At 42.8% G+C, this 25,423-nt stretch overlaps 1 pseudogene across 1 annotated transcript in view; it reads right to left on the bottom strand.

Moving 5' to 3' along the window:
• Positions 1–7,360: 7,360 nt before the first annotated feature.
• Positions 7,361–25,423, bottom strand: part of LOC311140177 (outer dynein arm-docking complex subunit 2-like) — a 99,717-nt pseudogene continuing 81,654 nt past the window's right edge. The window contains exons 23-24 of the transcript in view: positions 8,047–8,080; positions 7,361–7,556 (exon numbers count right to left, since the gene is read on the bottom strand). The product of the transcript in view is annotated as an outer dynein arm-docking complex subunit 2-like (transcript). The remainder of the gene's footprint in view (positions 7,557–8,046; positions 8,081–25,423) is intronic.

Below are 25,423 nucleotides of genomic sequence, written 5' to 3'. Positions count from 1 at the left end.
AGTTGCCAAACGTCAGCCTCGAAACCTTAATGACTTGGAGAAGATCTGCAAAGAGGAGTGGGACAAAATCCCTCCTGAAATGTGTGCAAACCTGGTGGCCAACTACAAGAAACGTCTGACCTCTGTGATTGCCAACAAGGGTTTTGCCACCAAGTACTAAGTCATGTTTTGCAGAGGGGTCAAATACTTATTTCCCTCATTAAAATGCAAATCAATTTATAACATTTTTGACATGCGTTTTTCTGGATTTTGTTGTTGTTATTCTGTCTCTCACTGTTCAAATAAACCTACCATTAAAATTATAGACTGATCATGTCTTTGTCGGTGGGCAAACGTACAAAATCAGCAGGGGATCAAATACTTTTTTCCGTCACTGTATCACATGGGTATTAGTCCATCACCATTACGTGGTCCTCTGTAGCTCAGCTGGTAGAGCACGGCGCTTGTAACGCCAAGGTAGTGGGTTCGATCCCCGGGACCACCCATACACAAAAATGTATGCACGCATGACTGTAAGTTGCTTTGGATAAAAGCGTCTGCTAAATGGCATATTATTATTATTATTATGTGAGTTCTGCACCACAGGGGACCTTGGTACTTTTCAGCATGTGCTGTGGAAATGCCAATGGGTGGTTGAATTCTGGGGGGAAGTCAGCGACGTCATTTCTGTACTTATAGATCAAGTACTGCCATTAGATCCAATAGTGTTGTTGCTTTGTGATGACTCTGATTTGCACTCGTCAGAACGCCAACGGAGAGGGTGGTTGGCAGAAAATGATTGTACAAAGGTGGATTCCACCTCATCAGTTACCATTAAAACAATGGCTGCTCACATCTAAGGGGCCAAGGTGTCCACTCTGGACACATGGAAAAAAGCAGCAGTGGACATTTCTGAACTCTTAACCAACGGGCCTTTACATCCATGAATGTGTATCAATAATTTGTCACTGGGACTATATGATGTATTGTTCAGTAGTTTTACTGTGGGCGGCAGGTAGCCTGGCGGGTAGGAGTGTTGGGCCGGTAACCTAAGGTTGCTGGATCTAATCCCTGAACTGACAAGGTAAAAATCTGTCGTTCTGCCCCTTAGCAAGGCAGTTAACCCACTGTATCCTAGGTGCCAATGATGTTGATTAAGGCAGCCCCCCACACCTCTCTGATTCAGAGGGGTTGGGTTAAATGTGGAAGACACATTTCATTTGTAGAACTGACTAGGTATCCCCTTTTCCTAATATTAATTTATTTGTTTTTATCTCATGATTTCTTTTACATACTATCAGATTGCTGGTAGGGGGTGGGGGATTAAAAAATATATATCTATAAATGTATTGAATGTATGAATTGAAATAATAAAAACAAGAGAAGAGTTAAACATCTGTGGATTTAATACAATAAAAAAATGACCAATATAAAAGATCTTGGGGAAATAATCCATTAAGAAATCTAATATAAATAAACCTTCTCAGTGTGGCTCTTCACAATAGTCATCCTGGCCTTAGTCTACGAAATTCTATGAAATTCTAGATTTCAATGAAAAATCTGAGGGTCATTTCTACAGACATGCATAACTGCAATATCACATATCATACTCGAATAACAATTCCTGTATTACGTAATTCCTTTATGATTATAAATGAACCTTTGCTTTGTTATAGTAATCAGTGTGTTTTGATTTAGTCTTATGTGTAGTGTAACATTGTCTTTAGGTCAGTGTAGGGTATATCAGTCTGTCTCAACAGTTCTAAGATTTTAACTATCACTCTTTTTGACCCATTGACTCCTGTGTGTCTTGTCCATTGACTCCTGTGTGTCTTGTCGACACTCCTTATCATGAGAGTTGAGACTCCTACAGCAGTATTCGTGTGGCTTTGAAAGCCTCCTCACCATTGTATGATGTAAAAGCCTCCTCAACTTTATATGACGTATTAAAAAGACACATATGAAAAAACTGCAAGACACATTGCTGAGATGATTGCAAAGCCGGACACAGTTGTAATCAATAAATGAGTTGAGGAATTTATGAATTACAAGCTCAATGTATTTTTCTGTTTATATTTGTCTCCAAGCGTACTGAGTTGATGCACAACAAGGGCTGTGTCCTAAATGGCACCCTATCCCCTGCATAGTGCATTACTACTGCACTACTTTTGACCAGAACCCTATGAGTCCTGGTCAAAATGTGTGCACTACAAAGGGAATGGGGTGCCATTTGGGACACAGGGAGGACTGGCTCTAATGACCTTACTGTTGGAGCATCTTCTCCACTGCAAGGGAACTCATTACTTCAGTATGGTAAAGAGGTTAGATTCCCTCATCAAAAAAGAGGAAATACTTTACTATTTTTTTAATTTAAATGATTTTCAGGAATAACGTATTTGGTTCTTGGATTCAATCCCAGAACACAGAAACAGTTGGGTTTTTTTGATAGGATTTTCAAATATATAACAAATGTAACACTGCCATCCGGTGGCTCGGCTGACCCAATACAACTCTGCCACTGCCAAGCAATAATTTCCCTGTATCTGTATCTGAGTTGAATTCCTTTTCTGGCCGGGGTAAAAACAAGGTGACCTGGAGTCTGTCAAGTCGTCCACCAAGCGAGCATCTCGATTTGTCCGTCTCCTGCTTTGAGATAACAGCTCTTAGTTCCGCACCGCTTTTCAAATCTTTCAGCAAATGGGAGTCTTCAACTTCAAGCCCTCCAGAGAAACACAATTTGCGTCCCAAATGGCACCCTATTCCCTATATAGACCACAGCCCCATTTGCCCTGGTCAAAACTAGTGTACTATATAGGGAATAGGGTGCCGTTTGGGACGCAAAATAAAAAATAAAAAAACATGATGGAATATCGCTTAGTATTTTTGATGGAAACTATTGCTCAGATGTGGGTGTTTTACCAGGTCACTTAATGAGAGATGAGAACAGAGAGATGGGTCAAAACACCTGATATAATTATTTTGGGAAGTGTCCGGGATAGCTGTCTGAGAGACGGATAGAGGAAGGGAGGAGAGTGAGAGAGAGAGAGACAGCGAGGGAGGGGGAGAGGGAGAGGGAAGGGAGAGGGGGGAGAGAGAGAGAGGTAAGATCCAGAGAGAGAAAGAGAGAGGCAGAGGTTAGCTCCAGTTGGCTTGGGGTCCGGGATCATGTACATCCAGTGGATCCCCAGTGGTCCCTCGCTGAGCCGCTGGCCCTTCATAGAGCCCTCGTCTGATTAGTCCTGACTGACAGATGGAACCGTGGGGTGGAGGGCTTTCCAGGGTCGGGCACCATGCAGCTTGTGGTGTTTAGTGTTCACTGCCATTGGCTTGGGAAAGACTCCTTTAGACTCTCTGTTTCTGTCTTTTTTCTCTCTCACTCTGCCTTTCTCTCGTTCTCTCTCTGCCTTTGTATGTTTCTCTCTCTCTGTCTCTTCCTTTCTGTCTCTCCCTCTCTCCCTTTCCCTATACCTCCCTCTCTCTCTTTCTCTATCTCTCTCTCTGTCTCTCTCGCTAACTCTCCCCCCTCTGTCCCTGGTCTGAGAGGGCCTTGGCCCCAACCCAGCGGTAGGGCTCAGGTTCGGGTGGCGAACAGAGCAGAGTGGTGGCATGGTAGAGCCATTAAAATAAGCTAAAGAGGAGAGGAAAGGCGAGGAGAACACCACACCCTGAGGACAAGGACACACCTAGCGCCTCGCCTCTGTGCCATTAATTCACTCTTCCTCTCCACAGTGTCTCAATAGCATTGTATACCACGCACATTTATAGGTATGAAAAAAAACATGTTTCTAGGCTGTAATAAGTCGATGTGCACAACGCACAAAGAAGGCACAACTTTCTGAAAGCAATGTTTGAGAATCCCAATGAAGGAAGTGAAACAATACCAGTGATACCAAACACCATGGCCCAGTGTAAATGTGTATATGCGGCGACAGCGACATTCCACTGATGTATACAGTGAGCTGTAAAAGAGGGGTTGTCTGATTTGTTTGTTTAGCTCTGAAAATGCTCTTTAGAAAATCACATCCCTCCTGTATTGTAAATAAACATGTCCCACATTGGGAGCTGTGTGTTTATCTGCTGTTGAATCATGGTATGCATCCCAAATGGCACCTCATTCACTCACTACTTTGACCCGGGCTCTGGTCAAAAGTAGTACACTATATAGGGAATGGGGTGTCATTTGGGACATAGTCATGGGAAGAATTAAGACCGTCAGAACAGCGGGTGGGTGACGTTTTTTCACTGAGGAAATTACATTACATTATTCATGGTCTCCTCCATTGTATTTGTCTTTAGTGTTTCAGTATTTACTGAACAGAAACCAGACAATTGCATGTAGCTTAATTAATGGGTGGCCTATTCAGAATAATTCAGAGAAGAAAGCAAAATACGTCAACAGCTTGTGTTTGAACCGGGGCCAATCAGAGATGAATTGCTACATTATATTTTTGCGAGGCTGTACATTGAGGGAATTATCCATCAATCAAGACCGGACTGGGAGGGAAGGACTACTTTAACCCAGGATGCCAAAAGGGAAAGTTTAAATGTGTTTTTAGCAGATAACACTGTTGAGTTCATGTTGCTTTGTCAGACAAATACACACACTGTAGTTTTTCTAGAATCCCAAATTGAGCAATAAAGCAATATCATAAAATTTCTTCAAGGGTTTATTCATTGATTTGTGGAAGTAACCATAGTATAACAAAAGAAAATGTTATATAAAAGCAAAATCAGACAATACAATGAGATATTATGCATTTGGTCATTGGATAACAATCCAGTCTCTATCAAAAAATTTGAACTCATATAACTTAACAATAAAAAAAACGGACTAATATCACCAGCTTCTTTTTTTTTACAATCCTTAATAATTTATAGATTTTCTGAAATATGACAAAAGTAAATTGCTCTCCGTTTGCAATATTTGTTCGAAAGCACAAGTTTGTGCACAGGAAAATAAGTATCATACCGAACCAAAGCTTTGGGGTACAGTTATACAATGAGTATACCGAACATTAGGAACACTTTCCTAATATTGTGTTGCATCCCCCCCCCCCACACCTTTTACCCTCAGACGAGGTGTTCTTAATGTTTTGTACACTCAGCTTAGTTGCTGATTGACTACAGGTATAACAATGGCTGTTCTGTTCTGTGCTTTTGAAGCCTTAGTCTCTCTGGCAACTGTGTTCCGTATGAATGGGGTTGTATTCCGTATGGAATGGGCTGCATTCCGTGTGAGGTGTGAGGGTTGTGCCCAGGCTAAACATATTGATGGATTATTAACACACTGAGCGAGGGAAAGGGTTACCCTAGAGCGCCTCTTACAGGATCAGGTGTATAAAAAACACATGTGGACCACAGTCTCCCGCATGAGAATATAGTGCCTGGGGATTGGCTAGTGTGATTCCTTACATTATTACGCTGCTACCATAGGCACGCTAACAAAAATTAGTGTGTGTGTGTGTGTGTGTGTGTGTGTGTGTGTGTGTGTGTGTGCGTGCATGGTTTAACAAGATATGTATAATCAACACATTGTTTTCCCCCTCAACTCAATCCCATAAATTCTCAGTGACGGCTTTTCTTCTGTTTCTTTCTAGTGGAGAACAGAGAGCTAACTGCAGCTTATAACGGTTTGCACATTCAAGATTAAGAGTAGTTTCTAAAAGTAACTTTGTGCAGCTTTTCTCAATCAACCCTTGATCACAAGCACAGTCTAGGTTGTCAAACAAAGGGCCCAAACAGCAGAGAGAATAAAGAAGTGTACATTTTGACACATAAACAGTACCTTGAAGATATACATACAATTAGTGAGTCGGCAGAAAATGACCGACTACAGTTACTCAAACAGTCCAACTTGATTTCTCTCAGTACTTGGCATTGGGTTGCTACAATGTAAATAACATATGCACTGTACATACTTTATAACTATTTAAGGAGGATTCTTTCCATTCGGTCAACAAAAAAAAAAACGTAATGCGGTATGGCTAAGTAAAACCAAGTAAAACTTTGATAAAAACAGAACAACCGCTGCAATAAACAAACTCAAAATAACAAATACTTGCTTTGCCTTCTGACTAAAAGATAATACTGAAAAGGCAATTTTTGAAAAGGGAATTCTCTCTCTCTGTCTCTCTCTCTCTCTCTCTTCTTGTAAACAGCAATTTGAATGTGATTCTAAACAGCTGAGGAGGAGTGTAGGATCAAACGGCCTGGTGAGCTAGTCTTTTTTTCACTGTTGAAGTACCTTGTTCTGAACGGAAACATGTGAGAGAGAGAAGGCAGCGACACTGTAGTTCATATAATACAACACTGACAACAGAAACAAAAACATCCCTTTAGTTCATGACCCTCTTTGTTTAAACAGATACAGCCCTTTGCCAACCAAACCTTCGACCAGGTGTGTGTGTGTGTGCGCCTGCCTGCGTGTGTGTGTGCACGTGAGCGTGCCTGTATGATGGTGCTGGTTCAACATTTGCTTGGGCTTTCCAGGCTAAAGCCTTGATAAGAATCCTTCCACTTTGGAAAATAAAACCCCAAGGCCGAGCTGTGGAAAACATGATGGTGGTGGTGACTATCAACAGCACAGTGGATCTGCTGGTATCCTATCGATTCTAACTCTCGAGGGCTTCATGTCAGTGTTTGGCTGAACTGGAGTGAACTTTATATATATTCACAGTTATTGTTGGCAGATCTGTTGTATTCTGTCTGAGACATAACAGTGTTCAATTTACAGTCATAATGAGGACTCAGACAAAACATACACAATGCCATCAGGGAGATGTGGCTTAACATGGTGTGTGTGTCTTGATAAATTAGATCAGTTCAGATGTTATTTAACAGTGGTGCCTCGATGATGAGCTAAATTCATCCACATTGTAAGGCACATATCAGGGAGAAAGGGACTGCTTCAGAAGAAGCTTATATGACCATATATTTCTACTTCAGATAGTCCTTTATGTTCCCAGAGACACTCTGTCTGTACATTATTTACCACACAGGGTGTGTTGCTCTGCTTCCAAAAGGCACTTTGGCAAAACTACAATACAAATTTCGGAGTATAAAAAAACGAATAAATTAACATTACAAAAGTGTCTCGTTCAGAACAAAATAATGCAGTTAAAGACGATCATATCAACACTTGTCTAATGCATGTACTGCAGTTTTTTTTTTAAACACAGACCGACACACAAGATAGGTTGTCTTCAGTTCTGTTGCATTTATACCAACATACAGTAAAACAAACAGAACAAAAGAAGAGAGTACTTGTTTCTTGTTTCGCTTTTTGACTGACTCTTCAGAGTGAGTTTTCAGAGGGAATGTTGGTGTTGCATAGAGAGTGGAAGGGAAGATTAGTTTGAGACAGAAGACTCTGTGATAGGCGCTAGTACTTCTGCACCAGAGGCACTTTGACAGTCTTTACTTCTGATATATGAGAGGACTTTTGGATGATGCAGCTGGTCGTCCCTGATGCATTGCTGTCCTTTCCCTGTGCCAGGTTAGTCAAGGCCATGGCTGCGTTGATCTCTTTCCAGTACGTCTCGTCTTTGCCCCGTACCTTCTCCTTCAGAACGCCACCCCTGAACATAACACACAGAGAGAACGAACGCAGAGTTAGAGGAGAGGACACTAAATAACACAGAGAGAGAACACAGATTTAGAGGAGGGAAAACATTACACAGAATGCAGGAGAGAGACAAAGAACGCAGTCAGGGGAAGGAGAAGGTGAACATTACACAAAGAGAGAGAGAGAGCGAGAGAAAGAACACAGAGTGCCTGTGTCTGCCTGTATGCTGTCCTCTAACTCTGCATTCTCTCTCACAACACACACACACAGAGAATGGCACAGAGTTAGATGAAGGGAAACTATACAAAACGCAGAGGAGAGAACACAGAGTTGGAGGAGAAAGAGGTGAACATTACACACACAGAGAAGAGAGGGAGAACAAACGCAGAGTTGGAGGAAGGGGGTGGGGGAGTTCTACAAATAATTCATAATCATAGAGAGAGAGAAAATGATGTCAGAGGGAGCACGAAAACATACAGAAGGTATCTGTAAAATACACTCACTTGTCACATTTACTTGATCCATGATCCATGGTTTCTGAAATCACAACAGTAAAATAAGTTAATTTAACAACGCACACCCGGAGGTCAATGAGGCTTAATTAAGGCAATTCTTGAGGGCTGGTGAGGTGTGTGTGTGTGTGTGTGTGTGTGTGTGTGTGTGTGTGTGTGTGTGTGTGTGTGTGTGTGTGTGTGTGTGTGTGTGTGTGTGTGTGCTGCAGTAACGTGTTTCTCTGTTTCCACTCTTGATTCATATGTAAAACAAATAGTAGCCATGTAATAATGGACATATAAAAAACTAAAAAGGCACTGTAACAATCATATTTTGACATGAATAACACAACTGCACTTTCTGATATTTATGCATCCCAAACTGCATACCCTAATACTTTCCTTTGAAAATAAATGACTGAGAATATATGATTGTGTTGTCAGAGAAAATGAGAGAGAGAGAGAAAGAGAGACGGAAATAGACCGAAAAATAAACTAAGAAAGATACTTATCTTCATATGCTGTACCGACACACACACACACTCAAATAGGAGCCATTTATAGCTCATATGAAAAACATTAGTCAGGAATCCGGTCTGTTCACAACCAGGCCCATCTAATGTTCTGTGTTCTCACTGTGAGATTACCAGACAGACCTTAAGGTAGAAGGGCTGTTACGATGGTGTGTGTGATTCTGTATGTGTATGCGTGCGTCCGTGCATGTCTGTGTGTGTGTTGGGTAATGGTGGCACAGCCGCAGCAGGCCTCATGTACTCTCACTAGCTGCCAAGCTATAGAGAGCTTCGAGAGGGGGTAGGATGTTTATTTTATTTTATTTAACCTTTATTTAACTAGGCAAGTCAGTTAAGAACAAATTCTTATTTACAATGACGGCCTATACCGGCCAAACCCAGACCAATTGTCCCTATGGGACTCCCAATCACGGCCGGTTGTGATACAGCCTGGAATCGAACCAGGGGGTCTGTAGTGACGCCTCAAGCACTGAGATGCAGTGCCTTAGACCGCTGCACCACTCGGGTAGGGTGTAGGGTGGGGTGGTGGTGTGAGGGGGCAGTGTTTGGGTCCAGGGCTAGCCTCTGCCTAGCGGCAAGTTCTAGCCAGTGATGATGATGACACTGGCTTGGCACCCTCCAAGCCCATTAAAAGATACCAGAGCATCTGGATTTCCTGCTCATGAAGCCTCCAGGCACACACTTTGAGTTAACAAAACACATGGCTAAGGCCAATGAGCTGCTTTTAAGGGGGGACGGTGTGAGGGGAAAGAGACGAAACTAAGAGGGAACCCGTGAGTGTCTGTACTAAAGTTAACACTACCACAAAGCTTCAGGTCTGTCAGTTTAGCTGTGGAGAATTGTACCTTTCTCTGAAGAATTTGTACAGTAATACCCAGCATTCTTTGCTTAGGTAATCAGTAATTGGCTGTCCTGTGTTTGAGTTGAGCATTAGGCAAGACCAGGCGACTGATTGGGGTGAGGCTCTCTCTCTCTCTCTCTCTCTCTCTCTCTCTCTCTCTCTCTCTTTCTTCCATCTCTCTCTCTCTCTCTTTCTTCCATCTCTCTCTCTCTCTCAATTCAATTCAATTCAATTTGCTTTATTGGCATGATGTAACAATGTACATATTGCCAAAGCTTACGTACAATATTTACACTATTAAAATAATTAAAATAATAATAATCAATATTGTCAACGGGACAACAGTAACAATAATAACCAAGGGCCATTGAACCATTGGTCTGTCAGACACTGTCCCTTATTGCAGGCAGCAATGTAGTGCGCTGCCAACCCACAGCTCTCTGCGTCCTCCCCCAACAGGACGGGTAGCCTATTCTCATCAGAGAGGTCTTTGAAACCTTAAAAAACGGTTTCAAATTTGGGGAAATTACACTTTCTAATTGTTTTATATTTTTTACATTTTGTCATGAAATGCAGCTCTGTCTCAGGTTCTGCTGTGGTGCAGTGGTTGCACAGCCTTTCCTCTACAGGGAGCCAGGTTTTCCTGTGTCTACCCTTCTCAATGGAAATCTCTCTCTCTCTCTTTCTTCCATCTCTCTCTCTCTCTCGCTCTCTCTCGCTCTCTCTCCCATCTCTCTCTCTCTCCCATCTCTCTCTCTCTCTCTCTCTCTCTCTCTCTCTCTCCCATCTCTCTCTCTCCCACCTTTCTCTCTCTCACTCTCTCTCTCTCGTGGATGCCAGCTGCTTTCATTTATGATGATTGCCCTCCCAGATCGCCCCATAGACACAGAGACACGGAGGAGAGACAGACGCTCGCCTAGCACCGCATTTTCCCGTAAAGAAAATGTTTGTAACATGTATGAGTCCCTTTGACGAGCAGCCACTTGTACCGCCAACACCACAAGTCATTGCCGACGGGGTGTTTCGATAGTTTTTTACTAATGCAAATTCCGTCGCACATTTGAGCTGGAATTTGTTCCCACTCTTCTAACTAGCGGGGAAGGAGAGTCGGGTGGGGACAGAGTTGTTAGGTTAGTTACAGTCACTCCTACACAACTGTGGAGCTGGAAAACCATGTCCTCGCTTCCTCCTGCAAGGGTCCCAGAACCCCTCCGACACCGGAGAATGGACAGACGGATTTCACCGCTGCGCGCCGCCGCCTTTCACCTCACCCCTTCAGTTTTCCAAAGACCTAAATCCAAAGTCCAGGAATATAGACTCCTGCAGGGCCAAACAGCAAATCACCTAATCATTCCAAACGCCTTTCTCTCCTCGCTGGCTGCTGGTTTTCCGAAAACGTTCACATGTGCCGTGACCCGCACTGACCTGCACAACCTCAGGCTGATATGAGGCTGATTATGAAATGTCCTGTTGTTTCCCGTTTCTCTCAGTAATAGTTTAACTCCACAGAGAGAGATGGTCTTTAGGGGGATAAACTCACCTCACCTTGTTTGTGATTCTTAGAGAGAGGGGGGGGGACAAAGAGAGAGAGGGAGAGAGAGAGAGAGAGACAGAGAGAGAGAGAGAGAGAGAGAGAGAGAGAGAGAGAGAGAGAGGGAGAGAGAGATGAAGAGATAGAGAGAGATGGAGAGAGAAAGTTGTGAGGCAATTACAAAGAGAACAAACCACAGCTTGGGTTTCAACTCTTTAGCACATTCCAGAATACTCGTCTGGCCACATCTCTCTCTCTCTCTCCCTCTTTTTCTTTTTCTTTTAGTTCTTATCTCTCGCTTCATCTCTTGAGTCTCCCCCCTCTCTTTTGCTCTCTCTCGCACTCTTTCCTTCTCTCTTTATCAGTCTCACCAGTTATTTCTCTCTCTCTCTCTCTCTTCCTCTGACTGGAGTGGCGTACAGTAACACACTGTGTTAGATTGACCATTCTCAGGCAGTCCAGCCAAAACAAATGCAATTATGTTTCTCCCTTTGCTTTCACGAGGAAAAACTATATCTGTTATATGTCAAGAACAAGCATTTCTTCCACAGCTTCACATGCCATTTAAAAGCTTTGAAATGATTACAGTGTTTTTTCTTCTTCTCCCTCCTCTCCCTTTCCAGCTTTGCTCTCTGACTTCTGATTGAATTTACCTTTTTTTACTTTATCTCACAATATTTGGTGAAAAATCGAATATTAGGACTCCTTCTTCTACTTTGTTAGACTGCTGTAATACTTCACAGGAATTTGCAGTGGTCTACTCTACATTACTAATCAGTGGAAATGACAAATTACCCAATGGAATACAATCATTTCATGGTCAGAAAAATGGAGGTGCCAAAACATGTTTGCTTCCCCTATTTTGATAGTGGGTGACTAGGTACTCTGTTTGCTCTATGGCTCAGTTTCCAATGGTTCAGTCTATTCCAGCATTTTTCATGTACATGTATCTCCATCTAGTCTCCCTGACTAATACCAGTGCTAGAGACAGGATTGGGACTGATTTCATTCATTCATTCTGTATAATAACAGCTATGTAATTACATCCCAATAACATTGTTTTCATGTGCTGTAGGTTGTTATGTTGTCATGTTCCTACATGGATATATTAGCTCAATGTTTACTATGGTGTCAGGAAGTGTATGGATTGGTTGCTAATGATGACAAGCCATACAGCAGACAACAAAAGACAACAAAGATATTAAAACAATACCCTACAAGGGATTATAGTAGTGCCACAACACACCCTTTTGCATCTTTTGTCTTGTAGTTACTGTAATCTGTGTTGTGGTGTTTCTGATAAGGCGAGCACAGAGCCTGACTGTATAGCAGGCTAAAAGGGAATATCTGCAGCTGACCTGGGTCCAAATACTGCTTGACTTTGAAATATTGGATCAATTGCAACAGGCAAGCTCAATCAAGCACAGATTAAAAATATATATATTTGGACCCAGATCTGGTCTGCAGAACTCTCTGTGCAGCGAGGCTGAAAAGCCACTGTGGGTTCCAGTCCAGTGTGTTTCAGAGCAGGGCATCCAGTGTCCAGATGCCATTCAATCCCCTCAAAGTCTCATAAAAGCCATGTTTGTGTGACGCCTCCTGCAGGTTAGGAGCAGAGCGGAGCAGAGGGTGAGGCCACACGCGTCGTTTACCCAGAATCCCCCCATGAGACCCCGTCCAACCCAGACGCAGGCCAGAGCCCAACAGGCCCACCATCCCCGGGAAGGGAACGACGGACTGGAGAGCTGAGCTGGAAATGGACCATCGCATGCTAAAACTCTATTTCCAACCTTCTTTGCCTAAAACATCTAAAACTCCGATTTTTTTAAACAATGACCATGCCAAACAAACTATGAATTGTCAATAAACCATAGCGGGACCTTTCATTATTTTTCTGTTCTTTAGGGGGGTTTTCTCCTTCTTTGCTACTGAACTGAAAGTCATGCAGTTAACTTTGCTGTTGCCTTTCTGTTATACTGACAGCAGGATTTCATAGACTTTTTTAAAGATCGGCGAGGGGAAAGCAAAGAAGTTTAATGTTTTTGGCGTGGCGGTGAAAGTCAAAAAATATTTGTTCACTTAACATCACCGCGGGTAATAGAGGAGGGTGAATACAGCAAAAATTGATGAAACAAAACATTGGAGCAAAAACAATTAACAACGAACTGACAAATGAGAGAGGGAATAAAGTACACCTGCTTAGAGAGGATGGGTATGTATTATCACAACCAGCTGGTGCTGTTGTTAGCGACACACAACAATAAACACACCACACCAGCCCCTAGTCCTAGTGCATAAATCAGACAAAAGGCTGCGCTAGATTAGTGATCAGTGAGCTCAGCCTATTACCAGCTCGGCTCCTGAAAGCCAGACAAAAGAGAAGAAACATACATCACAGATGGGACCGATGCAATCACAGACACCCCACTGATAGGCCAGAGGTCAACCGACCAATGGAGAGCTGGACAGCAGTGTGATCATCCAATCATGTGTCTCCGCTGACTGGAGAAGGTCAATCAGTGAGTTATGACTCAGGGGTTACAGTATTACCTTCTGTCCCAAATGGCACCCTTTTCCCTACATAGTGCACTACTTTTGACCAAAGCCCTATGGGCCGTGGTCAAAAGTAGTGCACTATATATGGAATAGGGTGCTATTTGGGAAGCATCCTTCGAGATGAGTGATCCTGACTGCTGCCATCTCTAACAGAGAGGAAGCCGTTCAGTCCACAACCAGGCATTCAGCACAACTTACTGGATAGGAGACACTATGGGACAAGTTAACTCTTGTTTACTTTAAAAAAGGTGAATGTGCAGACAATAATGGGCCATACTTGCGAACATTAGAAAAAGTATTTATCTGTCTCAAAATTCAATTAAAATCGTTGATTTACTTGTACGCGTTAAAAGGGTTACGGCTCTATTCAATCTGTATCGCTGAAGCGTTACAGATTGCGCAATAGGAATTTAAAGGTAATTTCCCATTGAGCCGACATATGCAGCGTTTACAGTGAATCACAGGAGGTTGGTGGCACCTTAATTTGGGAGAACGGGCTCGTGGTAATGACTGGAGCGGAATAGGTGAATGGTATCAAATACATGGTCCTCTGTAGCTCAGCTGGTAGAGCATGGCGCTTGTAACGCCAGGGTAGTGGGTTCGATCCCCGGGACCACCCATACGTAAAAATGTATTCACACATGACTGTAAGTCGCTTTGGATAAAAGCGTCTGCTAAATGGCTTATTATTATTATTATTATTATTATTATTATTATTATTATTATTATTATTATTATTATTATTATTATTATTATTATTATTACATCAAACACATGGTTTCCAGGAGCGGCAGGTAGCTTAGTGGTTAAGAGCGTTGTGCCAGTAACCGAAAGATTGCTGGTTCTAATCCCTGAGCCGACTAGGTGAAAAATCTGTTGATGTGCCCTTGAGCAAGGCACTTAACCCTAATTGCTCTGGATAAGAGCGTCTGCTAAAATGTCATTCCATTTCCGTAAATTTTTTTGAGCCGTTCTCCTGTGCAGTTAATGTATGTTTTACGTCGATTGAGGTATAAATGGGGTGCGGTATCTAAAGTGCCTTCGGAAAGTATTCAGACCCCTTGACTTTTTCCACATTTTGTTACATTACAGCTTTATTCTAAAATTGATGAATTTTGTTTTTTTCCTCATCAATCTACACACAATACCCCATAATGACAAAGCAAAAACAGGTTTTTAGAAATGTTTGCAAATGTATTAAAAATAAAAAACTTAAATATATATTTACATAAGTATTCAGACCCTTTACTTTGTACTTTGTTGAAGTACCTTTGGCAGCGATTACAGCCTCTAGTCTTCTTGAGCATGATGCTGCATGCTTGGCACACCTGTATTTGGGGAGTTTCTCCCATTCTTCTCTGCAGATCCACTCAAGCTCTGTAAGGTTGGATGGGGAGCGTCGCTGCACAGCTACTTTCAGGTCTGTACGATTGGGTTCAAGTCCGGGCTTTGGCTGGGCCACTCAAGGACATTCAGAGACTTGTCCCGAAGCCAAACCTGCATTGTCTTGGCTGTATGCTTAGGGTGGTTGTCCTGTTGGAAGGTGAACCTTCACCACAGTCTGAGGTCCTGAGCGCTCTGGAGCAGGTTTTCATCAAGGATCTCGCTGTACTTTGCTCCGTTCATCTTTCCCTCGATCCTGACTAGTCTCCCTGCCGCTGAAAAACTTCCCCACAGCATGATGCTGCCGCCTCCATGCTTCACCGTAGGGATGGTGCCTCCAGACGTGAAAATTGGCATTCAGGCCAAAGAGTTCAATCTTTGTTTCATCAGACCAGAGAATCTTGTTTCAAGCGGGCTATCATGTGCCTTTTACTGAGGAGTGGCTTCCGTCTGGCCACTTTACCATAAAGGTGGCCGATTGCTCAGTTTGGCCAGTTGGCCAGCTCTAGAAAGAGTGTTGGTGGTTACAACCTTCTTCAATTTAAGAATTGATGGAGGCCACTGTGTTCTTGGGGACCTTCAATGCTGCAGAAATGTTTTGGTACCCTTCCCCAGATCTGTGCCTCGACACAATCCTGTCTCGGAGCTCTACGGACAATTCCTTTGACCTCATGGCTTAGTTTTTGCTCTGACATGCACTGTCAACTGTGGGACCTTATATAGACAGGTGTGTGCCTTTCCAAATCATGTCCAATCAATTGAATTTACCACAAGTGGACTCCAATCAAGTTGTAGAAACATCTCAAGGATGATCAATGGAAACAGGATGCACCTGAGCTCAATTTTGAGTCTCATACCAAAGGGTCTGAATACTTATGTAAATAAGGTATTTCGGGGGGGGGTTAATTTCTAAAAACCTGTTTTCACTTTGTCATTATGAGGTATTGTGTGTAGATTGATGAGGAATTTGATTTATTTAATCCATTTTAGAATAAGGCTGTAAGATAACAAAATGTGGAAAAAGTCAAGGGGTCTGAATACGTTCCGAATGCACTGTATGAAGATATTTGATTGGGGAATGGGGAAACATTTTCATGGTGGGAAATTCATCAATAAATGTGGGGAAACAGAAGACCTGCAAAAAAATCTGATGTGATCATGCACTTGAAGCCAAAGATTCGCCTCTTCCTCCCTGTCAAAGCATACTTAACAGGCCAACAGCACATTATGATAATCAAATCAACTAGATCACATGCATTTGACTGACTTGCAGATTGTGGCAAGGGTTCGAATCCCACGTGTTTTTTCTCCTTTGAAATCTAGAATTACGTTTATTGTGTTAGTGTGTGCAACAAACAGCTTGAAAATTATGAACTTAATAAGTGGCTACGTCTTTCATCAGCCTTGCAGACAAACAGACTGCTATGGCCTAACAGTCATATTGCATAGGCTATATTACATGGTCGTGTACACCTAAATGACTAGACCACAAGCGCTATTTGACAAGACCACAAACATGTTCCACTTTTGTATAAACGATGTACGAGTATTGTATAATGTTGTATAATCCTCCTACATCTTTATTGCTGTGAAAGCACATGAATGTGTGTGAAACGGATAGGCAACAACGTGGGATTCGGGCATATATAAAGTGGATATAAAGTCTAAGATCTTTGATAGACTGATGCGGAATTTGTTACAGGAAATAATCACTGTCAGCTGGTGAGGTTAACATAGGGTTAACGTGTGCCAGGTTATCTGATGGGAACAGCTACAATGTAGCGTTCTATCACGTGCAAGTAAATTGACGACTTTCATTGGCTGATGCACATTTTGAGACAGTTTAAACTTTTTCTAATGTTCACAAGTATGGTGCCTAAGAGTACTTGCACATCAAATAATAATTGACCAAGTCCTTTATCCTGATTGTTGGAAAATACAAAACCCTATATCGACCCTATATTTCTTCTCAAACAAATAAACAAACAAAGGAGAGAAAAGAGTGAGGCAAAGAGACATATTGTACTGGACTGTCACTAGTGACACGATGAAGGGCTTGGTTTTTTCCTCTTATTTTCCTGGTGGTTTTAAATGGTCTGCACTTTTTTATAATGTCAAGGGGAGTCTGTGAATGAAGTTAGGGATGCCTTGGCACTCCTCTGGCCCCGGGACTGCCAACCCATCCCTGGGCCCTCCCGCCTCTCCCTCCGCCCTCACTGCCCAGACGCCCTGCCTCTCTGTTGGGCAGCCACTCCGAGGCTGGGGCTCCATGGGCCCTCACTGGCACATACTGGCCTACCAGGGCCCAGGGCCACAATATAGGCCAGTCATACTCAGACATAGAGACACAAAGACAGAGACAGAGAACTTATGGAAAATGTGCCTTCGTTGCTTCCCTGCGTTGCTTACAATGACATGGCTTTGAGTTCATAACTTTTACATTGAAAAAGGAAGTTCACAAAACTAGTGAGTGAGTAAACGCAAAATAGGTATAAAAGAATATGGCATTCTATTACATTGCCAATTTGCATGGACTTTTATATTCCAGTCAAGTACAGTATGTTAATCCAAACTAGCAGGCGATATTACAGAATATCACCATTCAAACCAGTCCAGAACATTTTACCTTTCTAGGGATGAGTCCCAAATGGCACCTTATTCCCTACATAGCGCACTATAGGGAATAGGTTGCCATTTGGGATGCACACTAGGCTTCAGGTTTTCAGTCTGTAAATATATCATGGCTTTGACTTGGTTGAGTGCTGCAGCACGTTGCTGAGTTGGATAATCCTCTAGTAAGTCGTAACTTTGCGGCCACAGAGGAGCCATTGTACTGGGAGTAATAGCTTGCATCCCAAATGGCACCCTATTTCCTATGTAGTGCACTACTTTTGACCAGGGCTCTAGTCAAAAGTAGGTAACTATATATGGAATATGGTGCCATTTGGGACAAAACCATGGATTCAGGTCAGCAGTCACTGTAAACTATTCCTGCTAGAAATATTACATTATTGTCCTCTTTCTGGTAAGAACCCCAGATATTACTGTAGCTAGTAATGACATAGTAATAGTAATAACATCCAGGCTATGTTATAATAGACATTAAGAATCCCAGATGCATGAAATATTAACTATGCACACTATATATAACTGTTTTAAAATGGTTTAGTCTGTCCTTTTTCCTATTCCTACAATTTTTTGTACGACGTGGAGGCAGATGACACAGACCATGACATTCCCAGACCACAATGCATCAGTCAGTGATAGGGGGAAAAGATAACAATCACAAAATGGGAATCACACTTTGTTTTTGGAGATGAAGCCATAATAGTGTTTAGTGCGTTTAAACATGGTCTCAGAGAGTCTGTGTGTTTACGAGTGGCAACAAACACTAGCTAATCAGAGTCACATCGTTGGCCAAATGAGTGGGCTGGAGGAGAGGAATACCTTGTTAACTAAGGCTCATCTTTTGTGTGTGTGTGTGTGTCTGTGTGTGTGTGTGTGTGTGTGTGTGTGTGTGTGTGTGTGTGTGCGTGCGTGCGTGCGTGCGTGTGTGTGACCTCGACCACCACCGCACATCAACATCTCAGAGGAAGATCAGAACCTCGGCAGAGATGAGCGTGACAGAGATTCATACGTGTCTGTTTTCCGCAGATGGTTGGCACGGAAACGGTCATCACGACAGCAAGCTCTGCTCCTCCTGCGGTTAGAGATTAAGGAGAGTTGGACACAAGCTCCAATCGGAGCCTTGTCTGATATCTGTAGATCAGTACGCGCATACTTCAAACACTGACCTAACGACCACAGAGGTGTTTGGGTCACCGGGGACATATTAATATGGTAACAATATCACCCGATGACGTAGACCGAGTGGTCGAAGTGAGCTTCAGAACAGGCCCCATGGTTAAACTATTCAACAGATGCTTTATCATTATCCTCTGTTTGATTTAACAGGTACAGACAAAACAACATGCTGCTCTGAATCTGAACCAGAGCTAAAGCTGTTTCTGCTCCCAGCCTTTCTCAATAACCCTGGTCCTCTGAGACAAATGGAAGTTGTTTGCAGTACACAAAAAGCACTGAAAAAAGTATGTACACTAAATTCTTGTGTAAACACAATTTGCTTGGGATTTTTAAGTGTTTTCTTGGACTAAAAATACCCCATTCTGGAGTTGGAAGTTCCAATTTGGAACCCAAATGATATGTTTGTGCTGCAGTCTTAACATAATATGTTGCAATTCCCTGTGTGTGTGTGTGTGTGTATGTGTGTGTGTGTGTGTGTGTGTGTGTGTGTGTGTGTGTGTGTGTGTGTGTGTGTGTGTGTGTGTGTGTGTGTGTGTGTGTGTGTGTGTTTGTGTGTGTGTGTGTGTGTGTGTGTGTGAGGGCCTTGACTCCTGGTCACACCTTCTACACTTTCATTGTGGACAATTGTTTTAGACATGAGGCTGTTTGTTTTATTTTTATGAAGCCAATTTGTGCTTTCTACAGACTTGGGGTGAGTGAATCAGTATTTTAACCCAGCTAACACAGCTGTGTTTTGTGATCTGCTGATTGTTGGGTTCTGCTGCCTGCCTGCCTACCTGCGTGTATTTGGGCACTACTCAAACCTCGACGCTGATGATTTGCTTTTGAGAAATGTTAGGAGTTTCACTATAAACAGAGCCTAGGCCATGTTTGTCAGTTCACACTTTATTTCTCTATGGAACTGATTGTTCTAGTCTGAATGAACTAGGCTTGTTCTGTACTACTCCATTATGTTCTGTTAGCATCACACCCAATTTCTGTCTGGTAGGTGGTGGTCAACATTTATCTTATAAATATAAAACCAGCCCAACCGAACTCAGCCGTCCTTTTCTTTCCATGTACCTATCCACTCAATAGCACACTTCGTACTCTGCACCACAACATCAAGCCAAGATCAAGATCAGAATCAAGCCAGGATTCCACATCTGTCTGCCACCATCAGAAGTACCCACCACACCCAAAGAGACACAATGGGGTTGCAATAGAGTAGATATTCTACTCTACTCTACTCTCTGTTTTGTGTAAAATACCTGATTTACTTCACATCCTAACCATTATGAATGTTTTACAATAGATGGCTTTGTCTTTGTGTTGAAAAGTCTTAATTCTACCGGACACATACACACACACACTCACTCATTCCAGCCTTTCAACGAAATATACTGATGAAGAGGAAGAGAGTAAGGTCAGTGTACGCCACGCTCTCTCTGTCTTTTACTCATCACAGCCGCAACGCTCACTTTCTTCTCCCGACAGCCCCCTCCACTCTCTGAGAAATAGAGCCCAAATCTGGCTAGGGATGGAAGTCAAGATCTTTCACACAGACACACACAAACATGCAGGCGTGTGCACACACACACACACACACACACACACACACACACACACACACACACACACACACACACACACACACACACACACACACACACACAGACACTGGACCTTAGTGAATCTTGGCTGCTGGGTTGTTCTCTTGGAACAGCCTCTGTCCCCCCTCCCTCCATCGCTCCCTCCTCTCCCCCCTTCTCCCTATCCTCCTTTATTATTATGAAAGGGTGGAAAGAGGGATATGTGGCCAGTCCTCCCATCCCTGCCTGGCTAGTTGGATTCCTAAAATGAGCCTAATCCACTGCAAGAGGAATCCGCATCCATCAATAGTAGTCCTGTGTAGCTCAGTTGGTAGAGCATGGTGTTTGCAACGCCAGGGTTGTGGGTTCAATTCCCACAGGGGGCCAGTATGAAAATGTATGCACTCCCTAACTGTAAGATGCTCTGGATAAGAGCGTCTGCTAAATGACTAATATGTAATCAAAGGCTGTGTTTACACAGGCAAACCAATTCTGCTCTTTTGGCAAAAGTGCTGATATGATTGGTCAAAGGACCAATTTGTGGTAATAAAATATCAGAATTGGGCTGTCTGTGTAAACGCAGCCATGGAGGATCCATTGATCATGGGGATACATATCCAGCTGCATACAGTATAGTATAGCTTATTAGACTAGATGAAAAGCAGACCATCTCCACTGATAATGATGACTGTGTTCGGCAGGTAGCTTAGTGGGTAAGAGCGTTGTGCCAGTAACCGAAAGGTCGCTGGTTCTAATCCCCGAGCCGACTAGGTGAAAAATCTGTCGATGTGCCCTTAAGCAAGGCACTTAACCCTAATTGCTCATGTAAGTCGCTCTGGATAAGAGCGTCTGCTAAATGACTAAAATGTAAAAATGTGTTCAAGACGTTTCCTTTTTCTTTCCACCTGTATAGGACGGCAGCCTGATAGAAGCTACATGAAACACTGAAACGGTACAGACGGTGAACACTCTCACTCTGTCATCGTTCCAAGTCAGCCTGGTAGCTACTAAACTACTAAACATTTCCATTCAGGTAGATAGGATTTGTAAGTGCTTTTTAAACAGCTTTTTAGACTACAATTCTCTAGGATTCAATAACTGTCTGGCACTTGCTGTGACCTAATTCAATAGACCCTTATGAGTCTCAGAGGCCGTGTCAAACACTACTGTTTTCATTTAACATATTTCGGACTCAACTTTGTGTTAAATGTTGCCTCCCTGCATTCGTAAAAAGTAACTTTAATGCCAATGTATTTTACAATTTATTTTACAGGTGGTCTTCAATCATAATGTGTTGGTTGTCCCTGAACATCTTGAGCAACCAACGAATGGCCCTGTCTGTCTGAGAAAATGGCTGAATCGAAAAAGAGTGTGTTCTTCTCGAAATTACTGAGACGTTTTGGGCCTCCGAAATATCACAAACACATTAACCATATTTATCACAACTAGAAACCATGCTGTCATGGTACTAAACTAAATTACAAACAATAATAGATTTAAAATGAAATTACACAAGTAGGGAAATAGATTGATCTACTTATCCAATCTAAACAGAACCTATCAAATATTTTTGGGGAAACTTGGCTGAACAAACCAACTGTTTAGTAAATAAGAAAAAAGAGCACCATTAACTTAATATGAAAAACTAGCAAAAAATCACTATTCAATCTGTAACGCTGAAGTGTTACAGATTCCGTGATAGAAATGAATGAAGCTGGAACATTGCCTTAAAATTTCAAAAACGCTATAAAGTTGAACTTCCGCGATGTGGATTGAATAGAGCCATGTATTGATGATATATCAGTTGTGCTTAGCTATACAGTACATTACACTTCGCAGAACAGAACCTGAGAAAATGTACCACTGTCAAATCTCTGAGAAACCTCTGCCAAAGATCTCTCACTCTCTCTCCATCTCTCTCCTTTCGCAGGAATGTAGAGAATTATTTGGCGTGTAATGATCTATATCATATCGGACGGGGCAAAATCTGGTAGTGAGCAAGAAGAAAAACATTCAGTGAGATTCCTGCCATTTAATATTCCATTAAAGGGTAATTTGGCATGAAACCACTGGCATGTGCATTGGAATTCTACTGCTCCTTGTTTTCAATGAAATTCCCAACAGGATTTTTCTGACTTCTGTTTTCTTTTCGTCAAGCAAAAAAAAAAGGCTCTTGGTTTTCCCATTGAGTGCGGGGACAGAGTAAGCTTGCATCCCAAATGGCACCCTGTTTCCTATGTAGTGCACTACTTTGACCAGAGCCCATAGAGAAAAGGGTATAGGAAATAGGGAGCCATTTGGGACGCAGACAGAGTAAGTCTACACTCAACATCTCCTGCCACGTCTGACTGCTCTCTGAAGTCAGAGATAACACCCATGGCAGACATCCACCAATTGTCCCATTAATGGACATTTAACCAATGGGCTCTGATCAGCGGGCACGCCACTTTGGCTTAAGCGAATCAGAAGTGAGGCAGAGGTAGGGGCTTATAACGAATGTGCCAGTGCCAAGAACTCTGAGAGTTCTGAGAGCTCAGTCTCTCGATCTCCTACAGCCCATGCATGCAGGCACGCACGAACACACTCACCCACAGACACATGCACACGCTCAGACACACACACACACACACCTCCAGTCTGGGAAGCTCAGCTCAGGCCTGAAATTTCAGACACTCTGTAATTGTCAAAAGGCTCAGGAATTATTTCACTACTAAAATATCTGGAATGTTCAGACAGGAGAAAAAAGCTCCAGAGGAAATGATGCAAATTGGAGCTTTACCATTCTCTCTCTATCTCTCTAATTCTTTATTTCTTTCTTACTCGCTCTTTCTTTTGCTCTAACTCTCTTTCTCTCTCCCTCTAACTCTCTCTCTCTTCCTCTATTTCACTCTCTCTTCCTCTTTCTGAGCCTCTCTCTCTTTCTCGCTCTCTCTCTGACAACAAGCTCAGATGTAGAATTATAGAATTAAACTTTCATTTAATTTGTTTTCTTTTTTTTGCTGAGATTTGATGATGAGAGGCTAGCAGGTGTTCGCGTGAACTTTCTTGTGAGCCAAAGCCTTGGATAACTTTCCGTGCATCGGGATTCAAGCTCCCTTCTTCTCTCGCATGTAACAGAGGAGAAACCGTTCCCAATAATGCCTGGCTGGCCAGCCCAGAAACCCAAGAGGGAGAAGTCATAGCCAAGACATTATAATTACCATGGAGATAAAATAGTTACTTTCTATTAAAACATTATGTGGGCCAGGTAAATAATTCCTTAAATATTTTTCTTATTAAATCGGGTCCTGTGCTGAAGCCTAAGCTAATCCTCTCTCTCTCTCTCTCTCTCTCTCTCTCTCTCTCTCTCTCTCTCTCTCTCTCTCTCTCTCTATTTCTCTCTGTCTGTGTCTGGCTGGTGACTGACGTGCTCAGCAGGTGTCTCAGTGAGAGAAATAAGGTTTTTTCATGTCAGGGAGTTTTAAGGATTTGATGTGGATGGAGGATTGTAACAGTCGCGATCGCTGGAGCGTTTCATTGGACTGCCTCCCCTATCCGGCTTAAACATCACTTCAAATTCAAATAAAATAAAATCTAATTTAATTTTTCACATGCGCCGAATACAACAGGTTTAGACCTTACCGTGAAATGCTTACTTACAAGCCCTTAACCAACAATGCAGTAAGAAAATAGAGTTAAGAAAATATTTACTAAATAAACTAAAGTAAAGAAAATGTCCGGGTGGCCATTTGATTAATTGTTCAGCAGTCTTATGGCTTGGGGGTAGAAGCTGTTTAGGAGCCTTTTGGACCTAGACTTGGCGCTCCGGTACCGCTTGTCGTGCGGTAGCAGAGAGAACAGTCTATGACTTGGGTGACTGGAGTCTTTGACAATTATTTGGGCCTTCCTCTGACACCACCTAGTATATAGGTCCTGGATGGCAGGAAGCTTGGCCCCAGTGATGTACTGGGCCGTACGCACTATCCTCTGTAGCGCCTCTCCCTTCCTTCGCATAGACAATGTAAAACACGTTTAGCCATAAGATCAAGTTTGAATATTATAGGATAATATCCCTCACCCTACCCCCTCTCAATCCCACTCCTCCACCTCAATCTGAATTCCCTATAGGCACTTTTGAATGAAAATATTATTATCAGTTATGAAGTCTTCTTTGGAACAAAGGCCCAGTTGTTCTAGAACTGAAGAAGAACTGTAAGAACTTCATGCAGCACTCTGTGAGATTAGGTCTAATTGGTAACAGCACCTGCAACCTGTGGGTGAAACATCATGAAACCATGAAGCCTTTATAAGACACAGCACATACAGCCGTTCTGATATCCAAGGCCAGCCCACAGGCACTAAAACCAGGGGTTAAGGGACACTGCACTGTGAGAAATTAATATGCCAAGTGGAAAACTCACATGCACACTCTTTGTTTCATGTGCCTCGCTCAAATATATCCATTGTTTTGTATTACTTTAGCTTCGGTTTTTGTTTTATTTTCACTGAGCCCCTGCTCCGCCTTGGGGAAAGCTGCACGCTCATGATCACAGATGCTGGCTCACACACGCTGGCACACACACGTTTCCCTCCCATGTCTGCCCTGTTCTCTCTCTTTCAGTAAGGCCTCAAGGCAGGACCAAAGACATGCCAAACAGTAGTCAGAGTGTGAGTAAGTTACACATGGTCTTATTGTGTCTCTAGTGTTAAACCCTAAACCCGTTAGAGGAACGAGAGAGGGCGAGGGAGTAAGGAGGAATTCCACAGTGTACTTGGCATTAGGGGGCAAACCTAAGACAGTGCGAGACCAGGGTCTCTCTGTTGTTGTGAACAGGACACACAGAGAGATTTATATTAGACTTAGCCAGGTCCCAAATGTCACCCTATTCCCTACATAGTGCACTACTTTTGACCAAGGCCCTTAGGGCTTTGGTCAAAAGTAGTGCATTAAGTTGGGAATAGGGTGTCATTTGGGACACACCCTGAAAGGCTCCGGCCAGGCTATCCTTTCCTATAGGTACCTAGGAGGTCCATTTCAGTAGCCACAAGTAACATATTAACTTTCACTCATCTGAAATGAAAGGAGAGTGTGAGAACAGGGAGTACAGAGAACCAGAACCAGGCTGCTGAAACAGGACAACAGGAGTGGAACAGCAGTGGAACATCGTCACAGCGCCCAAGAACGCCCTCC

The sequence above is a fragment of the Coregonus lavaretus genome (assembly GCF_964263955.1).
Source record: "Coregonus lavaretus genome assembly, chromosome: 2".
Taxonomy (NCBI): Eukaryota; Metazoa; Chordata; class Actinopteri; order Salmoniformes; family Salmonidae; genus Coregonus; species Coregonus lavaretus.
Note: the sequence above shows the minus strand (reverse complement) of the source record. Positions and strands in the feature narration are given on the sequence as shown.